The sequence below is a fragment of the Quercus suber genome, unplaced genomic scaffold (genome assembly GCF_002906115.3).
Source record: "Quercus suber isolate HL8 unplaced genomic scaffold, Cork oak 2.0 scaffold_90, whole genome shotgun sequence".
NCBI classification, from domain to species: Eukaryota; Viridiplantae; Streptophyta; class Magnoliopsida; order Fagales; family Fagaceae; genus Quercus; species Quercus suber.
Window position 1 is genome coordinate 185,827 of NW_027069555.1, and position 22,154 is coordinate 207,980.

General features: G+C 36.0%; 1 pseudogene; it reads right to left on the reverse strand.

Annotated features, from left to right (window-relative positions):
- The window catches only part of LOC111990995 (probable xyloglucan endotransglucosylase/hydrolase protein 26), an 18,358-nt pseudogene extending 833 nt beyond the window's left edge, over positions 1-17,525 (reverse strand).
- Between the last annotated feature and the right edge of the window lie 4,629 nt (positions 17,526-22,154).

Here is a 22,154-nt window from a genome sequence, read left to right on the forward strand (position 1 = left end):
TGCCTGGGTAGTTGACTTACACAATTTCGATGAGGTTCCAAAAAATGGTATAGTTATGGACCTTATGGTAATCAGCAGTATAAGAAATTATAACATCCACATGGTAGATAAGTGATGTGGTCCACCATTCCACTAAAAAACTTCCACCTGTTTAAAATTGTTAGTTAGAAAATTTTTTTAAACAAAAATTAATTACTGACTTAGCAATTTTAAACAAGTGGAAGTTTTTTAGTAGAATGGTGGACCACATCACTTGTCCACTAGAGGACTCTATAATTTCTCCGACAGTAGGGTCAAACCAGACATAGAATTGCAGCTCCCTACTATCATTTCCTTGTGTGTAGATATTTGTGTGGACAACATAAGGTTGTCCTGAAACGTTGCCTAGGAACTCAAAGTCTATATCGTCGCGCTTGCTCCTATCCGATGATAGCTACAAAGTTTATGAACAATTAGCTTATTTGATTCTAAGTTTATGAACTCAAAGTCTATCTCGTCAAGCTTGCTCCCGTAAGATGTGTGTCCATATATATATATATATATATATGTATATATAAATATGAAACCTTGTGCTCTGTTCAAGTTAGTAAAACTTACATAGTAGGCTATTATTGTTCTAGCTGAGTTCCCCGGTACCAATTTAATGAGCATTTCAAAGCTTCCAAATAAGAATGTTCTCTTCGACACTGCGCCAGAGCCTACAACCAAAGCAGTTAGAGACGTGAATGACATTGTATATATGTCTGTTTCATACATACATATATATATATATATAGCCAGTCTCCATCATGGATTGTAGACTGATCTGAAACCTATAATTTGCAGTAATAACTTATAAATAAACTAATCTGATTTGTCCATTTCTGATATGTAGCAATGTATCTTTGGTTTTTATTTTGACTTGTACATTGCGACAAGTTTGATTATATGCAGTATGTTTAAACGTTTTAGTTTATCATATTCAAAAGTATTAAAGATATCGAAGTCCAATCTCAATTAAGACCCAAGTCCAATCTTATTTGGTAGGCAAGCAAAGAAATCACAATTCCTACTTATATTGCAAATGCATGTTGTAACCCTAATTTAATACATGTTTAGTCTAGAGTTAGATATACTATAGATATCCATCAAGGATTCATTGTAATACATCATTAAAAAATAATAATAGTGAAAGTTTGCAGTAGGGCCTAATTTAGTAAGATCCAATCAACAAGGCCTAAGCAACAAGGCAGTAGTGCAAGTCAGGAGACCACACCCAGATACCCTACAAACTGGGAGTTAAAAAGGGAAATTAGTAGTTGATTAGCTACCTAGCAAAAGGGCTATTAAGCTTACAAAAGTGGGCTCGGGTTTGCTTAAAATAGCTCATCAGCCCACCAGCAAGACTAACTTAGCCCAACAGAAAAATACCAGTAATTGCAGCCCCATCCGCATAAAGAAGATGAAAGATTGGCTAGGGAACATTCTTATTTGCAAACTTGTAACTCTCCACAACAGGTAAGCACTGAAAGTTTTTGTAAGATTGAATTTAATCAACCATCTTGTTGGCTTTATTTTGTGCCAATTTGCTTATATTTTAGCACTTAGAAACCCTGTATTTAGGTGAGATTCATGTAAGGGTAGTGAGTGAGAGAGTGTGAATAAATGCTTAAGAAAGTGCAAGAAAGCAGGGGTTTTGCAGCTAGGACTCGCGGGTGACTCGCGACTAGTAAGTCGCCAAATTCAACACACGAGTGAAGCATGCGAAAAGGTAAACAGTTATACCAGCTAGAGCACTACAGGACAAAAAGTCCAGTATGGCCGTTCTGTTAGCTGGCGGCTTGAACTCATGACTCAGCCAAGTCGCAAGGCCAAGCCGCCAACCAACTCTGTTTTGAAAAACTTGATGTTTCATATTCCTATCTCACCCTAGTATAAATACCCCTCATTCCCACGAAATGTAGAGAGCTTCTAGAGAGAATTTTGAGAAAGAAACCCTAGAAAAAAACAAGATTGATTTATTCGCAATCTTCACCTAAGAGACTTTTCAAATTCCTCTACTCTCTTCCTCTCCATTGATACATCCTTGAGATGTTTTTGACCAAATCCTTTCCTCACCATACCCACGTCTGTGAGAATGTTTTTTTGGTGCTAAGGGAAGCAGTTTGGAATGGACCAATAGTTATTGGTTGATGCTATGGGCTATAGTGGAATCCGGTAAGTTAGAGAAGAAAAAGGTTCGGCGCAACCTCGTTGGAGCAAGAAGCTTGGAGGGCTTTGGTACCTAGGTAGATTAGACTTGGAGGGTCTATTGCTGTTCATGTATCCAAACTACATTTTCTAGTGGATTATTGACTGCTTAGAGGGCGGCGAAGAGGTTTTACGCCAAGGGCTTCAGTTTCCTCTTCGAATAACACATCACCGTATTATTTTTGTGTTTGCATCTCTCTTCCCTTAATCTTTACCATTTAATTTCTGCTGTGGATGCGATTTTATATTGGTTTAGATTGTTTATCAATTATGTCATTAGCTTATATTCATGTTTCACACATTTATTGTTTGATAATAAGCTTAAATTGATAATTTGTTTTTGAGGGGTCTAAACGTTCATAGTGTTTTCAACGTTATTTGAACTTTCAGTTTTCAATCTCCCTTCAATGATCCTTCCCTTACATCCAAAAAGGTTGAGTAGGCAAGCTTCACTACAAACAAAATGTATTTTCAGTGACGAAAAAATTTGTCACTAAAAGTCTAGTTTTTTGTCACTAAGGACCTTTAGTGATGAAATTGGACTTTTAGTGACAAAAATCATTTCGTCAATGTAGCCTCGTCACTAAAAGTCCTGGTGACGAAAAATTTCGTCACTAAAAGTCCGATTTGATTTAAAAAACAAAAAAAAAAAAGATGCTCAAGGGAGTATGTGGGGTGGGAGTTTTTAGAAAGAGATGAATTACTAACGGACAGAATGACTCTTTCTAGAAACTGTCCAGAAAGAGATTGGTGGAAAATTGTTAAGAGATGGGAAACCAATAATGAGGTGATTAGGACAAGAATGATGTACAATCTGTACCCTATAGAGGAAGATGACTACATTGAATGATAGAGCCATCTTTCTTATGGATTTTAAGGAAAACACCTTTATTGACATCAGTTCCCACATTTTTGATACTATAATGGATGAAACTAAAACACCTCGAGGCCAAGCTGGTGTTTCAAGTCTTCTCATGAGATTTTCAAAGAAAAGGGTGTTGTAATTCCAAAGATATCAGTCCCATGCCTCCTCTATCTGCCATCAACAAATTAATCTCTAATATGGATACAGAGTCGTCTTCCAGGTGAAGAAAAGAGGGTGTCACGAAGAAGGTGATCCTATGGAGACTGAAGCAGAAGGGGCAGGACCAGTTTCCACTCCTAGAGTAAGAGTCAAGAGGAGCAGACCTTCTACCTCATCACTTGTACCTCCTGATACCTTTTAGATCATCTTGGAAAGACTTGATACAATCCATGATGTTCAAAATCAACAGACAAGGATGACAGCAATGCAGGACCAGCTTGATGTTCTCTCTGCCAAGTTTGACAGCATTCATACACCAGGATCATTGACCCTTTGGCCATTCCGGTCAAAAAGGGGGAGAACTTTTAGGCAGCTCTTGAGGGGGAGTGCTCATTTTGAGGGGGAGTTTAAATATGCGTTTTCTTTAAGTTTAATACACTGGTTTTTAGCTATTTTAAATATTTGTGTTTTAAGTTGATACACTTGTGAATCTTTGGTGTTTACTTATATAGTATGATGTTATTCAGCTTCAGCACTTTATGTTGTTTGTTAGCTTTGTACCCATTGTTGCTTTTGTAAGTTTTGAGGGTTGTTTCTTGTTCTTATGCACTGTTTGTAGGCTTTTATGGTTTGTGCCATGTATTTGCAAAACTTTGCATATGCAGCCTTTGTGCTTTTGCTTTGGTACTTGTTAATGCTTGCATTATCTTAAGTACAACACTCTTGTGCCCGTGTAGGATTGTTCCTAGATGCATATATGTTTGTATGCATTGGTTGAGTGTTGGACTTGCAAATGATTCTCTTAATTGAGTTTATCATTTTTGCATGTTCGGATGTTCATTCCTTGTGTGAATGAACATAGTAATCACTTTTGCTTAAGTGACTACTGGTGTTGATCTTGCCATGAATTATTGCTTTTATGCCTGTGTTCATTTTTGCTTGATCATGCTTATTTTGCTCCATATACATATTAAGTTTTCTGCATACAATGATATTGCTATGTTATTGGTTTCAGGAGTTACTTATTCATATGTTCAAGAGCTTTACAGAATCTAGAGTTAGTGTGAGTGAGTTTTCCAACATGTTCCAACTCACGTTTAAGTCTAGAGTCTGTTGTAGGGTTTTGTCACGGAATAGCCAAAGGGGGAGATTGTAAGGTTGAATTTAATCAACCATTTATTGGTTTATTCGTACCAATTTGCTTGTAATTTAGCACTTAGCAACCCTGTATTTAGGTGGAAAATTGTAAGGGTAGTATGTGAGAAGATGTGAAGAAAAGCTCAAGAGTGTGCAAGAAAAACAGAGGCTCCGGCTAGGGCTCGCGGGTGATCGCGACTGGCAAGCCGCCAAAGGCTCACGTGAAGGCACACTGGGAAGCTGAAGGGTCGCCAGCTGTCACGCTACAGGACAAAAGTTTCAGTCTGGCAGGCCGTTACGTCTTGAACTCGCGACTTGGACAAGCCGTCGAGATCAAGTGCCAACTTGCCCTGTTTGGCAAAAACGTTTTGCATTCCTTCTCACCCTACTATATATACACCCTTATACCCATCATTTTGAGAGAGTTCTGAGAGAATTTTGTGAGAGAAAACCCTAGAGAAAAAAAGATTGCTCATNCGATTTGATTTAAAAAAAAAAAAAAAACTTTTAGTGACGAAAATGTTTCGTCACTAAATGTTTTCCTCACTAAAAACACTATTCAGTGACGAAAATATTTCGTCACTCAAAACACTTTAGTTTACTAAATCATATTTAGTGACGAATAATTTCATCACTAAAACTATGTTTGAGTACATATAGTGACGAAAAAATTCGTCACTAAAACTATTTTTAAGGGTATTCCAGGCACATATAGTGACAAAAATTTTCATCACTAAAATCATTTCTTAAAAAATTTTGCTATATTTAGTGATGAAATTTTCGTCACTAAAACAATTTTTTGTTGCTATAATTGTGACGAAAAAATTCGTTACTTAAACTTATTTTATTTTTTTCGTGACTTTAATATTAGCCTGTAACCTGTCATTACATTATTAAAACCTTACATTTGAATAGTACATTTATTTCAACAACACATTTATATATAAAAAAAAAAGATCCATACATTCCACAAGTAAAAAATAAAACAAGTATCCAATTCAAACTCCTTCCATACAATAATTGTTTGCAATACATGATAACTCTACCTAAACCCTATTTTAGAATTAACGAAAGATGTTCTCATATGTCTTCAAGTAATACCAAAAGTAAATCCCCTAAAAGCCACCAATAAGAAATCTGCACAAATATAAAAACAATGCTTCGTTAATGTATTCTAACATTTAAGTCTATAAACTACTTAGATAAAGTTCTATCCCATTCATGAATGCACAAGTCTATATTAATACTTAAACAAATATACATTGCACACTCAAACACTCCTAATATGAATTTAAACCAACTTATAACACCATACAAGCCACCCGCTTGCTCCAACATAACAACCCACCACAAAATCAATTTCCAACATTACAAATATAGAGTTTTACAAGTATTTAAATAAAATAAAATACTATTCATCACATCTAATCAACAATACTCATTCACATTTGCAAGAATTGAAAAACACTCTCAATATATATTTAAACCACCTTATAACATCATGTAAGCCACCCGCTTGCTCCAACACAACAAACCACCACAAAACAAATTTCTAATATCACAAGTATATATAGACTTTTATAAGTTTTTAAATCAAATAAATACTATTCATCACATCTAATCAATAATACTCATTCACATTTGCAAGAATTGAAAAACACTCCCAATATGTATTTAAACCACCTTATAACACCATACAAGCCACCCGCTTGCTCCAACTCAACAACTCACCACAAAACCAATTTCCAATATCACAAGTATATATAGAGTTTTATAAGTTTTTAACTAGACTTTACTTACTTTGCTCAAGCTAAGTTTACAACTTTCAGAAAAAATCCAAAGTTAACTTGTGTTCTTCACCTTGATCCTCACAATTTCTTCAGCCACAAAAAAGAAAGAGAGCTGGAGATAAAAGAAAGATAACTTTTAGTTAGCTTTAGCCCAGATACAAAAGAAAAAAGAAAAAGAAAAGAAAAGAAAGATTAAACAAAAGGAGTTTGCATCCAACTCAAGTAGCACTAGTGTAGAATTCATGATTCGTGCAGCAAGGACCGCATTACAAATCTAATAACATCCAAAAGAGTACACATTAATTTACATGATTAAATAAACACCCTCATATTAATGCTAAATTCATTTAGCATACATAAAATGGAATATTAAATTTCTAGCTTGGCAATAAAAATTGAGTAGCCTCACTAATCATCTAAAAGAGCATTTAGTTCACTTTTTTTGTTTGACACTAAAAAAAAAAAAAAAAAATGACTATTATATTTGTCCTAATACAAGAAAATTATAAGGATCCAATAGTAGGGAAAAGGATACCAATCGCACTACGTTGCTGGTTCAGACCACCATTACAGCGAACACATAGATGGCCATTACTCTCACTAGGAGTTGGAGGAGCTGCCACAATGTACAAAAATTCAAAATCTGAAGCCTAAAAAGTTTAGCACCAAAAAAAAAAAAAAAAAAAAAAAAATAAAAATTGAGGCGGAATATTGTTTGAGAAAATGAAAAGTAAGTACGAGGCCAATCACACCGTGGAGCAAAAGATGGCCTCCAACCACCAAAATCAGCGCTTCTCCAAAGTTGTTCTATATTAATCTGATTGAAATAGGAATACAAAAAGAGCAAATTCTTAACAAGTCATAATCAACTATTAGAGTTATCAATCTTTCCTACTTTTCACTAATCTGATACATAAAATTTTCTATTTAAAGGTTTTTAAGGCAGTTTAATTCACTGAAGAATCCTATAAAATATCACTTAAGCTTGTTTTGTGATCTTCCTTCATAATCCATCTAGTTTGTCAAAATGATGCAAAAGCAAAGGAAATTAGCTCTTGAACTTTAAATTTTCACCATTTTTTACTCTTCAAAGTTTGACCGTATTCCTATTAAAATTATGAAATCAACAGCTCCTTGGTTGTAGGTGAAAACACATTTTTTCTTTAATTATTTATTTGTTTTCTCTTTTGTTATAAAGTTTCTTTTCTTTTTCTTTTCTTTTTTCCTTATAAATTGATTTTCAGAGAACATGAGCAAATAGATGTTTAAGTATAACATCTATTTGCTTTATTAAAAAGAACCCATTTGGTTTGGTGAAAAAAAAAAAAAAAACAAACAAACAAACAAACAAACAACAATCATACACTAAACAAAAACAAGAAACAATGATTGTAAGGTTGAATTTAATCAACCATTTAATTGGTTTATTCCTAACCAATTTGCTTGTAATTTAGCACTTAGCAACCCTGTATTTAGGTGGAAATTGTAAGGGTAGTATGTGAGAAGATGTGAAGAAAAGTCAAGAGTGTGCAAGAAAAACAGAGGCTCACGGCTAGGGCTCGCGGGTGGATCGCGACTGGCAAGCCGCCAAAGGCTACACGTGAAAGGCACACTGGGAAGCTGAAGGGTCCGCCAGCTGTCACGCTACAGGACAAAAGTTTCAGTCTGGCCAGGCCGTTACGTCGCGACTTGAACTCGCGACTTGGACAAGCTACGAGATCAAGTGCCAACTTGCCCTGTTTGGCAAAACTGACGTTTTGCATTCCTTTCTCACCCTACTATATATACACCCTTATACCCATCATTTTGAGAGAGTTTTCAGAGAGAATTTTGTGAGAGAAAACCCTAGAGAAAAAAAGATTGCCTCATCCCCAATCTTCATCTAAAGAGACTCTACAAATTTCTCTACTCTCTTCCTCTCCATTGTCATACCCTTGAGAGGTCATTTACCAAACCCTTATCTCACCACACCCACGTCTGTGAGAAGGTCATTTGGTGCTTAGGGAAGCAGTTTGGAAAGGAACCAATATACATTGGTTGATGCTATGGTCAAGTAGCGGAATCCGGCAAGCTAAAGAAGAAATAGGTTCGGCGTAACCTCGTTGGAGCAAGAAGCTTGGAGGGCTTAGGTACTTGGGTAGATTAGGCTTGGAGGGTCTTCTGCTGTTCATGTATCCCAACTATATTTTTAGTGGATTTTATCACCGCTTGGAGGGCGGCGGAGAGGTTTTACGCCGAGGACTTCGGTTTCCTCTTCGATAACACATCGTGTGTTGTCCGTGTGTTTGATCTTCTTTCCTTTATCTTTGCCTTATATTTACTGCTGTGGATGTGTTTATATTTGGCTTAGATTGTTTATCAATTTGTTATAAGCTTGTTATCATTTCCCACATTAATTGTTTGATATAAAGTTCGAATTGGTAATTTTATAATTTGGGGTCTAAACGTTCAAGGTGTTTCATACCCATATTGAACTTTCAATTGGTATCAGAGGGTACACTTGTTGTGGTTTAATACCTAAGTGTGATCTTGACCCCTTGTTGAGATGGATAGGTCTCAATCTCTCACTGCTCCACCATTTTTTAATGGTAATAACTATGCTTTTTGGAAAGTCCGAATGAGGGCGTTTTTGTGTTCTATGGATGAGGCTGTGTGGGATGCAGTTGATATAGGTTGGACAAAGCCAGTGGATGCCAAATCCACTTGGGACAAGGCAGCTCTTGCGGCAGCTAATGCAAACAGTAAAGCATTGAATGCCATTTTCTGTGGTATCTCTCCAGAAGAATTTCACAGGATTTCTCATATTACTGTTGCTAAGGAAGCATGGGAGATTCTGGAGACGACCTATGAAGGAACCAAGAAGGTGAAAGACACCAAACTTCAGATGCTGACCACTCGCTTTGAGCAGCTAAAGATGGATGAGGATGAGTCCTTTGACTCTTTTTATAGTAAGCTAAACGAGGTGGTCATCGGCAAATTTAATTTGGGGGAAAAGACGGAGGAGTCTAAAGTTGTAAGGAAGATCTTGGTCACTACTAGAAAGTTTTCGTGCCAAAGTTACAGCCATTGAAGAAGCAAAGATCTTGATGAAATCAAGGTTCAAGAGCTGGTTGGTTCTCTACAGACATATGAGTTGTCTCTTCCTTCAGCGAAGAAGAGCAAATCCTTCTCTTAAGACAATTGATGAGAGGATAGTGTCTCATGAATCTTCGGAAGAGGATACGGTAGATAAAGATGTGGCGTATCTTGTAAAGAACTTCCGAGAAATTCCTAAAGCTCAAGAATAGTGGAAAATTTGGTGACAAAAGAAAATTCCAGAGTGCCGAAAAAGAGAAGAAAGACTTCCGAAGAAAAGATGGTAAAGATTCCCAATCCTCACAAGGAATTACATGTTTTGAATGTAATGGGCATGGGCATTTTAAAAAGGAATGTCAAACTACTTGAAGTCGAAGGGAAAGTCTATGCCACTACTTTAAGTGATTCGGACTCATCAAATTCTGATTCTGACGAGAGCTTGATGGAGAAGGAAATTTCTCCGCATTCATGACCATTGCTCATGTGGAATCCTCAATGACTTGGATACACTTGTGAAGGAGCTTGGTGAACATTCTGATTTGGAGTCTATTGGAGTTGTTGAAGAATCGGAAGCTGAAGAGGATGAAGGTACATTGAGTATTCAAGAGAATTACACTTTACTCCTTGAGAAATCAGGTAGTATGCAAGGGTTGCAAAGGCGGCTGTAAAGAAGATGAAAAGGGCTGAAGAGGACTACAAAAGTCTACTGGCTAGATATAAAGAGGCTAAATGTGAGATTGAGACACTAAATGGAGAGTTATCGGAAGCTTACACCAAAGTAAGATTCCTTGAGCAAGATGGTGCAAGCGCAAGCCAAGATTGAAAGGGTCTCCTCCAGAAAGCTGGAAGATGTTATCTCGTCTCAAAAACATTTCTCAGATAAGTCCGGATTGGGGTATACCGGAGGAAGTAGCTCATCAGCCAAAGCTACCAAAGAAGTGAAATTTGTGAAGGCCATAGAGCCTACTGTAGAAGAAACCATCCCTGAGAATGTTAAGGCTGAGAAGAAGAATGTGAGTGAGCAACGGATGGTGAATAAGCCCCGAAATCAATCTATGGGCAGACACGAAACCAGAGCAAGATCTCTCTCAAGACCACAATGGGGTCCTAGAACTGAGTATGTGTGTCACTATTGCGGACTGCGAGGGCATACTAGACCCAACTGTCAAAAGCTGAGAGCAGACAACAATGCAAGCGCACCTCGGTCACGAGGAAGAAGGAATGACAAGAGGTCTTGGGGTGGTGAGAAACCAAGAAGTCAAAACAATGATCCAGGAATGACGGACGTGATGAAGATGATCGGTGCCTTCACCACTTGCTTGGAGAGCTTCAACAGGAGGTTTGAAAGTCCTAACTCTCGTACCCGATCCGTCAAGGATATCACCCCAAACGCACGTGACGTGTGGGTGACAAAGGGTACTCATGCATAAGCATTATAACATGTCCATGCATCAATTCTTCCTATGCTTTGTGGATATGATTGGTTATTTGCGTTGTGTTTTTGAGTATCTGTTTATTTTGTGGTTTGTTTGTGTTCAAAATGCTTTCTCATTTTTCTTGTTTTTGATCATTCTTCTACTGCTTTTGTGTCAAAAATCCAAAAACACATAAAAAGTTGAAAATCCAAAAAGTTTGATCACTTTGTTGAGTTTTGTCTCAAAGCATGTTTAGCCTTGTACCTTTGTACTAATGGCTTTGTGCATTTAACGAGCTTAGCTTGTCTCTCATGCACTCATATCATTGTGGAAGAAATTCTGAAATCTATGTGATTGTTGTAAATAGATCTTCAACCTTGTCATGAATGATTAGTGAATGGTTTTGTTGATCTTGAGACATGCATAGACTCATGCCTATATATCTTCCCACTCTTTATTTTTATGCTTTAAAGAGCTCTCTAAATGTAAATCTCCAAATGAAAAGAGATATAGAGCTGCAAAAGCCTGTCGCACATACTAGTATTTGACTAGGAAAAAGGGAAAGCGACCAAAATAAAATGTATGAAAGATGCCAAAAAGCCAAAGGCTAACTCATTAATTGAAATATCAAAAATTTCAGGCATCTATCTCACAATGAGAGTTTCTTTGCTCAAAAATGGCAAATGATATGTTGAATATGGAGCCAAATGAAAAGCTTCAAAGAGTTGTTATCAAGTTCTTGTGGGAGGTCATATATGCATGCTTCTATAATTGAGATAGGTCACATTATCTAGTGCTAGTTGTGTATGCCTTGATTGAATTGATCATTGAAGCTTCACATTGGACTAAGGACTATCTCATTTTTGATATCCACACACAACACACAAGTCTATGTTCAATGAATGCCATATTCATTTGTGTGATTGTACTTGATTAAATGTGTTTTCACATGCTCAATCTTTGTTGGTCAAACACAAAAAGATTTTTGAGTGTTTTGTTTTGTTTTTGAAAGTACTTTGCTTTTACAAAAATGTGAAATTTTTTCAAAAACAGTGTTGCCCTGTTTTGGCGACTAAGTCGCGGGTTAGCTCAGTCGCAAGCCCCAGTCGCGAGCTCAATCAGAGATTTTCGCGTTTACTGGCGAGTCAGTATTCTAGTCGCGAAAAAGACTTAGAAAATTTTTGAAAAATTTGAGTTTTGCTCTTTTCGCGGCTCATTTTGGCGGCTTGTTCGCGGGTGGAAAGTCAATCGCGAGGGTTACTCAAAGATTTTCGCGGCTCAGCTCGGACTCCTTCGCGGCTAAACCTTCCAGTCGCGAAAAACACTTAGAAGATTTTTCTAGAATCTTACCTTCACAGTGTTTCGCGGCTTGCCCTGGCGACTTACTGGCGACTTGGTTAAGTCGCGAAAAACGCGTGTTTTGCGTTTTTGAAGACAGTTTTAAAATTGTTTTTCAATTTTCCCTCGATTTTCAGCGACTGTTCATTGTCTTCTTCACTCTCTCTCTCAAAGCTTTCGATTCTCACTAAAAAAATCCTTCATCTCTGCATCATTTCTGCATAAATCTTCAAGAAAAGGTATGGCTTTCTTGTTTTTCACTCCAATTTCATGTTTTTTGTAAAATATTCTTGAAATCTATGTGTTTTAATCCCCAATCTTCATCTAAAGAGACTCTACAAATTCCTCTACTCTCTTCCTCTCCATTGTCATACCCTTGAGAGGTCATTTACCAAACCCTTATCTCACCACACCCACGTCTGTGAGAAGATTCATTTGGTGCTTAGGGAAGCAGTTTGGAAAGGAACCAATATACATTGGTTGATGCTATGGTCAAGTAGCGGAATCCGGCAAGCTAAAGAAGAAATAGGTTCGGCGTAACCTCGTTGGAGCAAGAAGCTTGGAGGGCTTAGGTACTTAGGTAGATTAGGCTTGGAGGGTCTTTTGCTGTTCATGTATCCCAACTATATTCTTTAGTGGATTTTATCATCGCTTGGAGGGCGACGGAGAGGTTTTACGCCGAGGACTTCAGTTTCCTCTTCGATAACACATCGTGTGTTGTCCGTGTGTTTGGATCTTCTTTTCCTTTATCTTTGCCTTATATTTACTGCTGTGGATGTGTTTATATTTGGCTTAGATTGTTTATCAATTATGTTATAAGCTTGTTATCATGTTCCACACATTAATTGTTTGATATAAAGTTCGAATTGGTAATTTTATAATTTGGGGTCTAAACGTTCAAGGGTGTTTCATACCCATATTGAACTTTCAATGATGAACATATTTGAATGTGGGATTAAATTCTAAAACCTATAAAGATCACAACCCCAGAATTTTAGTACAGACATGCATGCAACAAAAGACAGAGAAAAAATAAATAATTAAAATACTAACTGCAAAATGGAAAATTTAATTCTTCAATCCATTCTTATAACCATGCTGCAACCAAAATGGAAGCGCACTGATTTTAGTATATGCCAGCCACCCTTCTCCTCTCCTTTGAAGGGCTCAACTACAACCAAATGGTTCATAGCTATTGTATTCCACTTAGAATAAATATTTTCTAGTTAAAAGGCATTGTGCCACTCAAAAACTTGTTGGAGAGCTTGCACTACCAGCAACTACTTATTATGTTTGAATCATTGAGCAAAGAAGCTGCAACAAGTCCACAACAACCAATCTACATCGCTAACTCACAACACCAAATTAATATGATGATTTATAAACAAAGTACACACTAATATAATTTATAAAACAAAAGTATGCACAATGAATTGCACATTCGGAGGAATCAAAGTACACCCACACTAATATGGTTTATAAACTATAAAACAAAGTACACACTCCAATTCCATCTATACACATAGATACAAAAATGAAGCTCCATATTGGGTGAATCAAAACCTCAAACAAATGGTATGCAATGTTATCTTCCATGTTATAAAGATGTAACACCGTAAAAGCACTTACCGTGTTCTCAACCTTGCGATCTTAACCTCAAATTCCTGAGCTTCAGTGTTCAAAAAGTACTCAATGAGCTCATTAGGAGTATCCGAAATAACCCCAGACTAAAACAAACAACAAAAACAACCATCTCAAAAATACAATATTTACATAATTTACAAAACCTAGTTCCTCAAAATCTATAACCTAGTTAATTTAACTAAGTTACTGGGAAGGCAAAGGAAGGCGAAGGGTCGTTGATTCGAAGGAGGCGACTAGTCGCCGGGGAGGCGAAGGGTCGCCGATTCGAAGGAAGGCGAATGGTCACTGGGAAGAAGGAATGCGAAGGGTCGCCTATTCAAAGGAGGCGAACGGTCACCAGGAAGGCGAAGGGTCGCCAATTCGAAGGAAGGCGAACGGTCGCCGGGAAGTCGAAGGGTCGCCGGTTCGAAGGAATGCGATTTGGAGTGGGTATCGGTGTGGGTTGCAATGGCGAGCTGAAGCATTGTCGTTGAGCTTAATCGGCGACTGTTGGTTCTTAACAGAGCTTCATTGGCGACAGTTTGAGCTTCATCGGCAACAGTTGAGCTTAATCGGCGATGGTGGGAGGTTCGGGTTTTTTTGGCTGAGCTTAATCGGCTCTTTTTTTTTTTTGACTGAAACGGCTTGAAATGTGTATTGAAATGTTTGTGTATTGAAATGGCTCTTTGGGTATTGAAATTAGGCTTTTTAAGTCTTTTGGTGACGAATTCTAGTTTCGTCACTAAAGATCGGGCTTTGGTAAGATTTTTAGAGACGAAATTCATATTTCGTCACTAAATCATACTTTTAGTGACGAATTGTGATTTCGTCACTAAAAACATATAAGTGCAAAACTATTATTATTTTTAGTGACAAATATTTTTCGTCGCTAATTCTTCCTTATAGTGATGAAAGGATTTTCGTCACTAATACTATCCATAGTAATACCTACAGTGACGAAATATTTCTTCACTAAAAATTTCAACTTTAGCAACAAAATATTTCGTCACTATAGATTAATTAAATTCGCGCCAAAGTTTCCCTCCATTGGCGCCCATTTTTCAGATCGCAATAGTGATGAAATTTATTTTTTGTCACTAAATGTTATAATTTTTTTTATTATTATTAGTGACAAAATTCATATCTCATCACTAAAGCTGTATTTTTAGTGATGAAAAATATTTCCTCCCTAATTTTCGTCACTAAAAATACATTTTGTTGTAGTGCTTTACCATGCCCCCAACCCAGTCATGATTGTCCTATCCTAGAATTGCAGTGGCTTGGTTCGGGCTGTAGCAACGAGAGCTTTAATAACAGATATCATGAACGGTCACCAGGAAGGCGAAGGGTCGCCAATTCGAAGGAAGGCGAACGGTCGCCGGGAAGTCGAAGGGTCGCCGGTTCGAAGGAATGCGATTTGGAGTGGGTATCGGTGTGGGTTGCAATGGCAAGCTGAAGCATTGTCGTTGAGCTTAATCGGCGACTGTTGGTTCTTAACAGAGCTTCATTGGCGACAGTTTGAGCTTCATCGGCAACAGTTGAGCTTAATCGGCGATGGTGGGAGGTTCGGGTTTTTTTGGCTGAGCTTAATCGGCTCTTTTTTTTTTTTGACTGAAACGGCTTGAAATGTGTATTGAAATGTTTGTGTATTGAAATGGCTCTTTGGGTATTGAAATTAGGCTTTTTAAGTCTTTTGGTGACGAATTCTAGTTTCGTCACTAAAGATCGGGCTTTGGTAAGATTTTTAGAGACGAAATTCATATTTCGTCACTAAATCATACTTTTAGTGACGAATTGTGATTTCGTCACTAAAAACATATAAGTGCAAAACTATTATTATTTTTAGTGACAAATATTTTTCGTCGCTAATTCTTCCTTATAGTGATGAAAGGATTTTCGTCACTAATACTATCCATAGTAATACCTACAGTGACGAAATATTTCTTCACTAAAAATTTCAACTTTAGCAACAAAATATTTCGTCACTATAGATTAATTAAATTCGCGCCAAAGTTTCCCTCCATTGGCGCCCATTTTTCAGATCGCAATAGTGATGAAATTTATTTTTTGTCACTAAATGTTATAATTTTTTTTATTATTATTAGTGACAAAATTCATATCTCATCACTAAAGCTGTATTTTTAGTGATGAAAAATATTTCCTCCCTAATTTTCGTCACTAAAAATACATTTTGTTGTAGTGCTTTACCATGCCCCCAACCCAGTCATGATTGTCCTATCCTAGAATTGCAGTGGCTTGGTTCGGGCTGTAGCAACGAGAGCTTTAATAACAGATATCAGTCCAGATGTAGTATTTTTATTAGAAACTAAGATTCCCATAGATAGAGTAAGGAAGTTCTTGTGATCCTTGGGATTTTATAACTTGGATGTTGTTAATCCTAGAGGAAAGAAAGGTGGGCTTATAGTTAGGTGAAAAATTGGAGTTGATCTAGAAATCACTTCAAAGTGCATTAACATGATTTATGGCTTGGTTTTCTCTAATCCAGTAAATGAACCATGGATGATATCATTGGTGTATGGCCCGCCTAATAGAAATAATAGAGGGTCATTTTGGGATGATGTGGAAAAGGTAGGAAAGCCTTTAATGGGGGATGGCTGTGTCTTGGGGATTTTAATCATGTTTTTTCTCAAGTAGATAAAAAGGGAGACATGCCGGTTGCAACTTCATCCAATGGAGGTCCCAATGCTGTAATTGATAAAAATGGTCTTATTGATCTTAATTTTTGGGAAATCCTTATACTTGGTCTAATAAGAAGGAGGGCTTAGCAAATATCAAGGAAAGACTAGATTGTGGGTTTGCAACTGAGAGATGGATATTTAGTTCAACATGTTCCGACCTCATCATCAGATCATTCCTAGCAGTCCTTTGGTGGGGGAAGCTAGAGCAACATGGAGTAAGATTAGGCTTGTTGCTAGTGAAGTCTATGAGAATATTATACTAGAGGGATATGCTTAGAATGTCATTAAGTCACTTTGTAATGCAAATGTTGATCCCCATTGGAGTATTAAAACTTTATGTGATGATATTTTGTGTTTTGTAAAGCTTTTTACCAATGTAAAATTTTCCTTTGTTTGTAGGGAGGCAAATGTCTCTGCTCATTTTTAGGTACAATGGACAACTCTTGTAAGCTTGACTGGGCCAGTTTCCATCTCAAATTTGCCTTGTTTTATTTTTTAGGTTTTAGATAGAGATGAAATTTGGCTCAATTATTTTGTTTCTCCCTTGTTTTTGGTTGAGCAATAAAGTATTTATTCAGCATAATAATAATAATAATGATAATAATAATAATTTATTATTATTATTATTATTATTATTCTCGGTAGTTTTTACGAAAAATTTATGGATGTAGGCAATCAAATTGAATCACGTTCCCTCTCTTTAATTATCTTGCTTTTGCTCATTTTCATCATATTATTTTATTTTCTTACTTTTAATTTTATTATCGTATCAAATTAAGCTAGCTACTATATTTTATCTTTTCTAACTTTGAGTAAAAGGGAAAAGTTAAATTGTAATCTCTAATAAAAAGAATTCGGTTCAAAATGAAATGTGAAGTTAAAAATGAAAATTAATTCTATAGTAGGTGGATGGAAAAAAGAAAGGGATAATTTTTACCTGAGGTTTGATCCAATGCGAGTTGAAGATCATCGCTGCCCACAATAGCTACCTCATTATTTCTCCAGTTGATGTACATGCTCTGGACAATATTGGCATCGACTACATTAATCTTATCAAATACAATAGCAGAGCCAGAGATGAAGAAAGCAACTAGAAAAGCTTGTGATAATGCCATCTCAAACCCCAATGAAACAATCGCTTCTTTGTTATGCATTTGCATACCTTATAATTAAGGCTTTATTATAGATAAACTTATGCCACCAAATATGCACTCATAAGATGAACTTGGATTTGATTATTATTATTATTATTTTAAAATTTTAAAGCGCATATTTACTAGTATTTTATTTTCCAAACTCAACTCTTAATTATTATAACTAATTAAGGCATTTTCAATTTCTGGCACAAGCGAATTCTATGCCGAAGCACACAAATGGCATTTTGCTAGTGGATTGTATATTTTGTTTCTTGTAGTTCACTAGCAAAATACCCATCTCCATAGTCAATCTAAATTTAGAATAGGAATAGATACCTAAAAAAAATTAGGGAAAAAAAAGAAGAAGAAATTTCATAATGATTTTTTAGCATACATCATGAGTTCATGACCAAGCAACATATTTCTGGACTGATGTCAAAGACAACACCACCCAATAACTACATGCAGATACTTAATCAAAACATATTCACAAAACTCTAAGGGATTCAGCCACTTCTAAAAGGCAAATTGTAGATGACTAAATTTCTTGGTTCGAAATAAATCAAACAAGTAAAATAGTTGTACAAATGCGAATTTGTATTGAATATGTGTGGTACAATTCTTTTCAATTACAAAAGTGTGATCATCTGATTCGATCTCCTTGCAAGACTTATTGATTTGGATTTGTGGTAATGTGATTGTGACTTGAACACAAAATGTCCTTCAATTTGGTTGAGGGATGGATCAAAGATTGCTGAAACGGAATTACAATGAATCTCCGGCTCTGAGCTTGTTAGAAATCCTTTGTTCTTCGTGTTCTTCACGTTCTTCGTGTTCTTCGTGTGTTCTTCGTCTTTGAAGGTTTATGGTGGAAGTTCTTCGAGGCTTTAGGAGCTTGGATCCATAGAGCTTCACTGATTTGTGATTTGTTGATGTTTTCGGACACTTTAGGCTTGATTCCCACAAACTTTTGGATCTAGGCAGATGATTAGGATGATTTCTCTTCGAATGTTCTTCGTATTCAAAGTTAAAGTTCTTGAAGTTCTTGGAGGCTTTAGAGCTTGGTTCCGGCAGAGCTTCTAGACTTCTAAATGCTTCAAATGGCTTGATGTCCTCCTAAATGTCTTAGGAAGGCTTCTATTTATAGGAGTTTTGGGGTGGATGAGCGACACGTGGCGGAGTCTGATTGGTGACACATGTCACAATCTGATAGGTCCGCTTATGTCATCGCTTACACGTGTGAGGTTGCTTAGGTCATCGCTTACATGTGCAAGGCTGCTTATGTCATCGCTTACACGTGCGAGGCTGCTTATGTCATTGCTTACACGAGCTGATGCATGATTGGTTCTTGTATGACACTTGGCAAGTTTCTGTTGGCTTCTAAATAATGATGGTAAGACCTAGCAGCAGTATGTGGCGCTTTGTAATTGGCTGTATTTTGTGGACTTGGTAGTGTGACGTGTCAGCTTGTGATAGGTCGGGAATTTTCCCTCTCTACAAATGCCCCCTTGAGACTCGTTCACACACATAGTTTCAGAGTGTGGTGTGAGAATGAGTTTCGAAAACAGACTTTTACTCTTGGCTCTTCAAATGAAGTAATCTCCCTTCCCCTTACTAATTTTAAAAACATCCAAATAAGGTGGAGGTGAATCATTCTCCTCTACTCTCCTCCCCACTACTCCCCTTCCCTCTACTCCCCTCTACTCTCCTCCCTCTCTAAACTTTCAAACAAGCCATAAGGCTGAACTATAGATTTTGGCTAACTTATTTTAATGAGCAAAATATTATTTTAGTCCCTAAATTTTATTAATCTGTTTTTTTAGTTCCTAAATTATTAAAAAGTTTTTTTTTTCATCCTTAAACTATTGAAAATGTTCACTTTTATCCTTAACCTTTAAAAAATATTTTTCTTTTCATCCTTTAACTATTGAAAAAAGTTTTTTTTTTCTTCCCTATTTTGTCTCTAAACTATTGAAAAAAAATAAACTCTAACAAACTTATGGAAGAAAAAAAGAATTTTTCATAGTTTAGGGATGGAAAAACAAACTCTGGTAAAATTAGGACCAAATATAGTATGTTATCATATTTTTATTATTATTGTTATTGCAATTTTTTTTAAAAAAATTGGATTTAATTAATATACCTGATAATTCATGACTAAATAATAAAATATTTAATATAATATAATAGTGTTTAATTATATTGTACTTCATACGTCCCATTGCTAGCGTTCTCCTTTACTAACGAAGAACATTATTATGAAACTCATGCAATGTGCACATTACAAGCGAATAAGATATAAAAGAACATTCATAACTACATCATTTGGGCCACGAGTTCACAAATTATGGCATTCTAGAAAATCAGATTTGAGAATCTAGATCCGACTTTGTCCAAAAATCATGATATATTCAGCCAGACAAATATTAGGCGGAGCTGCACATAAGCTTACCAAAGTGGGAAAAAAATATATGCAACATGGCAGCTATATATAATATAATTATAAAAATAATAATAGCTCAAGCCGTATGTACTTTTTGTTATATCCAACATTGGTTGATTAGTATTGGCAATCTATTGTTTGGGAGTATGGAAGGGTTTAAGAAAATGTTTTTATTTTATATATATATAAAATATATAAATTTTGGTTTAAATAAAAAATAATTTTATTTTTTGATGTTATAAATGTGAAATGAAATTTTTTTAACAAAGTTAACAATATCTTTATCAAATAACAACAGGCAAAAAGATTTTAATGACCACGTTTTCAAAGTTCACGACTAGAAAAAATTAAATTTAGTGGATTAAAATGATCAATATTTCACTAAACTTATAGCATATAAATTGTACTTTTTGCCATTATTTTATATTCATTTTTATCCCTTACAATAAGGCCCTTTTACATTTAAAAAAAAAAAAAAAATCCCTTAACGAAGGTTTGGAACAAGATTTTCTCAAATGTTCTCTTGTTTCTCTTTTTTTTTTTTTTTTTTTGAGAGAGTTTCAACCTATGGCGTCCGCTTCTGATAATAGCTCTTTCTCATCAGACCAGACACCAATCAGTTTTTGGTGTAGGCGGGGATTGAACCCCAGATCTCTTATACAACCATCAGAGACTTTACCAGTTGAGCTAACTGGAACCCACCTCTTGTTTCTCTTAAAAATGTAGTAGAACTATTTCTAAAGGATATTAGAAATTTACTGGAGGAGGGAAGATTGAAACTTTAATTTTCCTAACAAAATAGCTTAGACAGGACTCTTGGCCTCTTAGCAGCAGTAATTTTTATTTGGGAAAATTACAACTTATCCGCCTGTGATTTGGCCAAAATTTAAATTATTTCCCTGTGATTTGAAATTTGATACTTTACCTACTTGAGATTAGTTAAGTTAGAGTTCTATAATCCACTTCCATTAAAAACAAGCCTAAATATATAATTTTGCTTCAGTTTTATATCTCTCTCCAAAATATAAAAAAACACGAGAAAATAAGATTAAAAGCTGGTTGGTAAAAGTTTTTATTCAATGTCTTAGCATTTCAAACTTGTTTTACATTCATTGCTTCAAATGCAGAGTTTCAAACAAATACCATAAAAGAATCACCAGATCAGCAACTGTACAAATTCCTTCATCAATTTCTTAGCAACCAATGAAGCCATAGCAAAGATAAAAGCCAAAGCAAAGGCTGCAACAATGAATTTCACGGTATACTCAGCTCATTCCATTGCCAGAAACCAACAGCCTCTCAAGCACAATCGCCTTTGCCTAAAAAAAAAAAAAATGGAACTTTGGTATTTGCAGACAAAGGGCTTGCTGTGATCTATTCTATAATCCAAAAGATTCAAGTCCATGATCACATGAGATCCTCTAGGAGAGTTACTAAATCCTGGGTAGGCTCAGATATTTGCAAGTACAAAGGTTTCTTCTGTGACAACCCCCCAGATAACCTGTCTGCAATAGCTGTAGCTTCTATAGACTTCAAGGGCTTGGACCCGGATGCATGATGTCGAAACCTTGAACATCTTCTCTTTTGACCAACGTTATTTAGGACGGTTGTGGTGGCCGTGTTAAAAGTTAAAATCCCACACTAGATAAATGTGTAACTTACAAAGTAAGAAGAAAAAAAACATAATTTTATGATAATAGTGAGAATCTGATTACTCTTGTAAAACATAGTCCCTATTTTTTGCATAGTAGTGAGAATCCTGGCTTGATTCTGGTTAATCATCCTCTTACTCAAGAGAACTATGCTACGTGGAGCCGAGCTATCATTTTATGCTCTTGATTCCAAGAACAATTTGATTTTACCAAAAGAGGTGACGGAGATGAGGCATGGACCAAGTTACTGTCTTGATATAGTTAGACAAATAGTTTTTGCATGTTGCCCTTAGGATACAACAGCCTAGCCACCTTTACTGATTATCCTTGCGAGCTTACACTGCTCATAGGATATAAGTTCTTTATAGTACTTTTTTTGCCAAAAAGTTTTTGTAAAGATAAAATATTTCTGTTAGTAGTAAGAAGCAATAGATGTTAAGTGTTTAGGACAATAAAAAATTGTTTTCTTGAAAAGTTTGCAGCTTTGTAATTCAAAAATAAAAATGTGTGTCTTAAACTTTATTTCTTTCCTATATATATAAAGCCAGACCTGTTGCTTGTCTTAGCCAAAAAAAATAAAAAAAACATTGCCT